We start from the raw sequence: 6,011 nt of genomic DNA, 5'->3' as shown, positions 1-6,011 counted from the left end.
AATTACAAGACAGAGTATGCCCTGGGAGAGGGACTTTTTCAATATGATAAGGTCTCATTTTTATCTAGACATGAAAAATTTAATGATGAAAGAGTAAAGGAGAGATGGAGGAAACTGGTGTAGTATGTCATTAGGAATATGCTAAATACAACTAGATTTTTGCATTAATTATCTAATTTTTACATGTGAGGAAACTGGGATTCAAGAAGGTTATGTTGTCCAACCTCAGTTCATGCGGCTTATGCACAATGAAGCCATATGAACTAAAAAAAAAAAAAAATCAGTTCAGAGCAGGGGACAGTTTATTGCAAGGGCCAGGTAAGGAGAATTATTGGCTTGTGCTCCTGAGACCTGAACTCCCTGAAGGGTTTCCGAGAAGAGTTTTTAAGGCAAATCAGGTGAGGGCTGCAGGGTGTGTCTTTCTTCTGCTTGGTTGGTGGTGAGGTAACAGGATGCTGTTCCAGGAATCCCAATCATCAGTCTTCTGGTTCTGCTAGTCTGGGGTCCATGTGCTTGTGCTCAACCTGAAGTTGACATCCTCCACCAGGTGGGGGCCTTAGTTCCTGTAGAAGAACTCAGAGATGTGTACCAGATTTTTAAGTATAGCCCTTTAGGAGGAACTATTAATACAAGTCTTGTGTCTCTATTGTTCTAATCATTAACTGTTTGAATCTGCCCTTTTGGAACTCAGGGAAGGTCTAGGAGGCTGAAACATTTTTCTTACAAACAAGAAACAGGGGGCCCCACAGAATCCTTCTCAGTGTCAGTCATTGCTCAAGCTTACACATGCAGTGATAGAGGCAAGATTCAAACCCAGGTGTGTCTGATCAGTTGATTTTTATACACTCTAAGGTTCATTTTTATACACTCTAAGGTTCTAAGTTTCATATGTAAATATGAATGTTTTGATAGAAAAAGTATGGCAAACTAGTAAACAAAATATTTTTAACAAATTTAGGCCCAATAAACATAGACAGTTAGCTTTGTATTGAATTCCTGATTCCATGAATTGAATGTCCTTTCATAAATAATTAAACATCTCTGAATCATGTCTTTCTCACATATACAAAGAGGATTATTCAAATCTATTTGAAGGTCATTGGAACAATTACATGTGACAATGAAGATAAAATGCTTAACAGAATATCTAACAAAGAATAGTTGCTCAAGGAAAATAGACTGACTATATAACCCCTTACCTGTGGCATCTGTCCAAAATTATAGAAAATTAGCAACTGTTAGAAAAAAGGTTGCCAACTGGCCAGGGGTGAAAATTCTTCTCTGATCTGCCTATTTAACCTCTTCTTTGGTAACTTTATCTAGCATCAAGTCTTCAGCTCCTGCCTCTGGGGAAGACTCTCAATCTAATTCAGCAATTCTGACCACAGGCAATAATCTTGCACTTGAATAGGATGGTATATCAAAAATCTAACCAATCTTCCTCCCTCAAAGTACCTTTTGTCGAAATTATTTATTTTTATTAATTGGGCTACTATTATAATAATTAGCATAGTTTGCTTCTCAGTAAATGTTGTACATGTGAAGTTTTCAAATCGGGCTTTGATGCCTAACTTTAGTCTTAGATCATTATCTAAATAGCAATTAAAGAAGAAACGAAAGAATCAGCCTTTGAGAAGATATGTTTTAGGCACTTTGCTATACATTTAACATGATTTGCCTCATATATTCTTCTTAACAATGATAAAATACATAAAAGAGATAATTAAAGCTCACAAATGTTACATACCTTTCCCAAGTCCTTTAAGACTTTCATAGCAGAATTTTCCTATTTTCATTGTCATATGACTAATTCAAAAGAATATCTCATTTATTATCCGATTATTTCTTGGCGATGAATGGAATGGATTGGTTTCAGGACTAGGCAGGTGTGCCTGGAATACTGTGGTAACTTACTAATTGACCTCCTTGCCTCCAGACGCTTTTCGCATCACTCCTGCTCACCACTGCTAGATTAATCCGCCTAAACTACCACTTGGATTTAATTTTCTGTTCAATACGACTGTTAGTTTCCCGTTGCCCAAAAGATAAAATTAAATCACCTATCCATATGTGCAAAAACTTTCACAATTTGACACAAATTTATTTTACCGACATTAACTTTCACTCTACCCTTAAAAAAAACTTGTCTACTCTAAATTGTTCCATTTACTGCTCCCTAAGGGTCGCAGAGAGTCGGACACAACTGAACTAAACTGAACTGAGGCACCCTTTTAAAATTTTGTATTCCCATGCATTTGTTAATTCTTCTTTCCTGGTCACATCCCTCCTCTCTATCAGAGACTATTTCATTTTAAGACCAGAGCAAGTATTTCACATTAATTGGTGCCTGACCACTCCAGTCATAATGGAATGCTTTTGATGAATTTTCATTTGGAACATCAAATGTGATGTTTTTTCAAATCTTCATTAAAATAAAATTTTACATGCAAATGTAAAGACTACTTGCTTTCACTTCTGTAGTTATCCAAGCCGTTACTACTATGGCCTAGATTACTGTAATACAACTGTTTTTGCTGCCTTCATTCTCCTCCACTACATCCGCAATGCACACAGTGATTCTTTTTTTTTTTTTTTTTTAATCGTTTTGAATCATGTAGCAAACCTATCTTTAAAGCTCTGAACATTACTAATCATGTGACCAACATGGTAGTGGCTAAAGTTTTCTCCTACCTTGTACTTTCTGGAAGTCAAGATGAATAGAGGTGTAGCAGCAGCTAGAACTGCATCCTGAGGTTGGTAGCTGAGTATAGCCACTCCAGAGCCTAGTTGAGCTTCAGCTGCCACTTTGGCACATTTTTCTTTATGACTCTGAGCTTGCAGATGATTATGAATGGTATCATACATAGTAGAGCAGCTGGACACATAAGGTTGCTTCATTTGCTTAGATGATACCATCTGGGCTTGAGACTGAGCCCAAAACTGAATCAGAAAGCCCACAGTTTTCATGGCTTCATGAATTGGACCCACAACCTGCTGAGAAAGAGCAATGGATTCTAGCAACTATGTTGGTATCAGGTCCCTCTTATGTTCAGAGAAATCAATGGAAATTCATAATGTACTGGTCTAATCTATCTTTATATATCTGAATGACATGGAGAGGAGCATGCTATTGAGACCTGCCATTTTAGGAGGCCATGTGCTGTCCAAACCACTGGCTAGCCGGTACAATGCAGCTAGCTGGTACAATGCAGCTGGTACAATCTGTCATCCAGACAAAGATAATCTGTGCTATAATCTAGGGGAAACAGGTAGATTTCTCTAGACTCTCGTCTGAAAGAGATGAGCAGGAAAGATGAAAGATGAAAGGAAAACTTTCGTCATTGGAGGCCTGGGCAGAGGCAAGATCAAGGACCACTTCTAGGAGATAATACTGTCAAGCATGTTCAAGTTGTTCAAGGACAAGCAATGACACCTCACTGGAGTGTATATATATCTTTCCTCAAGAGCGCTATGTATTTTGACTTTTCTCTGGTCCCCACAAGTAAACTCTAGCCAAAGAAAAAGCAAATTTGGAAGGATATTTGCCTCATTAATCTAGAGTGTATCAGTGCCATCTGCAAAATCACAGGCAGACCTTTCCGATATGTCTCTTTGTGTGGTGACAAGATGGCAGTCTTATAGTATTTCATTATTCATGTTGAGTATCAGGTATAGATGATGAACATCATGTGGATAAGCATCATGAGGAAACACTTTCCCGATTTGGGTCCTTTTATCTGGACCACAGACACATTGATATTTGTGGGTGGCACACTGGACCATGTAGCCTGACTGACCTTGCAATGGCTACAGCTTGGTAACAGGGAGACTTGGAGAGGGGAGTTAAAATATATTGAAATTTTAAAAATAAACTATTATGTCTTTGTGCTTTCTTGTGGAAAGAAATTGGTAACCATCTAAATTATTGAAAACTTGGTAATCATCTAAAAAAATTGGTGATCATTTAAATTATTATTATCATCTAATTGGTAATCATCTAAATTATTGCTTTTCATGTTCTCTCCCTCCCCACATTTCCATCAATAATAATAACACTAATAGGAGTTATAATATTAACCAGTATCTGTAAGCACTTAATATAACCTGGCAGATAAAAAGTACCCATAGAGTGGGAGCTGTCATCACTATTGAGTGGCACAGGTCTCAAAACCACCCTGGCTATCCACTCTAACTATCCACATTTACAGTACGGAAGTAGAGGCGTGGAAAGGGGAAGTGACCTGATAAATGTCACACAATGTAACTGAAACAGATTTTGAACTCAGTTCTAAACTATACAGCTGAAGTTCTTTACTGTTCTCTGCTGATCTGTGTGGTTTAAAGTCACTTTGATATGGAGGCAACAGTAATAGAAATAGGTAAAATATAGTGAATATTTATTATGTGTCAGGCTCTGTCTTAAGAACTTCTCATTAATGTATTTGATCCTTAAACCATATGCATTCATGACTGTCATCCTCATTTACACAGGGGAAACTGAATTTCAGAGAGATCAAGTCACTTGTCCAATGTCACACAGTGATTAAGCAGGCCAAGATTATAACTTATTTTTGTCTGATAACAAAATTCATGATCAATTAAAAGTTTATTTCCTAAAGTGATCATGTACTTGAACAAAAACACAATTAATATAAAAGGATATAGCTACCATCCCAGGCTATAAGTCCTTATTGCCCAAGAAAATATACACTATCAGTTTATTATATACATTTTTAAAAAAATTCTATCTATAAATATCTATATCTCATTTTAAAATAAATATTAGTCTCTGTGTTCTGTGCTCTGCACTTTGATTTTTTTTAATGTAATATATCTTAGAGATTTTCTCATGATTAAAAAGAATCCTTCATCAACATCTCATTGCACTGAAAGTAAAAACTAAACTCCCTATGAAAGCCAGTAAGGCTGTCTTGGACTGTAGATCTTGGATTGCCTACTTGGACAAGTAGATCTTGGACTGTCTACTTTTCCAGCCTCATGTTGCAGTTTTCACCTTTTTTCTCTCTGTACTTACCCACACTCTTCCTCCATTTATCTCTTTCTATGTTCACTTACTAGTACAGATATACACAAATCTGAGGCTCCAAGCCTTCCTCTATGTTCTCAGCTATTAGGTTTATGAATTCTACAATTAACCTACAACTCTCACAATGGGAGAAGAGCAAGATAATGACTGTTAGAGACTATCCTCTGACAATCCTAATATGTGCTGTGATAGAACCAAGTCAACAGTGCTAGATTTACACTAAAGAGGAAGTAATACCTTAACTAGAAGAATGATCTGATGACTGGGTGGAAGAGAGGGAGAGAGATGGTTTAGAATGAATAAATTACATAAAGTACAATGGTCAAGGGCAAATTGAGGACAAGGGGAGGTAATCATTAGCTCCTCATAATCTCTATTAGCATCACCACCAAGCTTCAAAGCACACAGGCAAAATGGTTCATTTGTTATGGAAATGTTGCTTTAACATTTTTTAGCATCATCTTCCAACAACATTGCTGCCCCTGAAGGCTTTCTGCACAGAACTCTGGAGTCTTGACTAGCCAAAAGCATATTTTAGTAATGGAAAGAAAGAGCACGGCATATTCTAGTAGTGCAAATTACTTAGTAGAGATGGAGTGTATTTTGCAAGCACTGTGTGGTAAGAGGGGATAAATAGCAAAGCAAAGAGAAGAGTCAGGAGAAGTAATCAGGAGCCTGATTACTAAGCATTTTATGAGTTACATTATAGGCAATGGGCTTTATCTTGAAAAAAGGTGGGAATAGAATAAATGGTTTATCAACAGGGAAGTTATATGATCAGTTTTGTGACTGTGCTTTAGATAATCAATTTTGACTACACCCGAGAAAAAGTTTTTGGGAACAGCAAACAATTAAGGCAAGGGGATGAGTTGGGATGATGGTTTGCTACTGTTGTTCAGCTGCTAAGTTGTGTCCAACTATTTGTAACCCCATGGACTGCAGCACACCAGGCTTCCCTATCCTT

This window comes from Cervus canadensis, chromosome X, assembly GCF_019320065.1.
Source record: "Cervus canadensis isolate Bull #8, Minnesota chromosome X, ASM1932006v1, whole genome shotgun sequence".
Classification (NCBI taxonomy): Eukaryota; Metazoa; Chordata; class Mammalia; order Artiodactyla; family Cervidae; genus Cervus; species Cervus canadensis.
The sequence above is the reverse complement of the archived record's forward strand: the minus strand, read 5'-3'. Positions refer to the sequence as shown.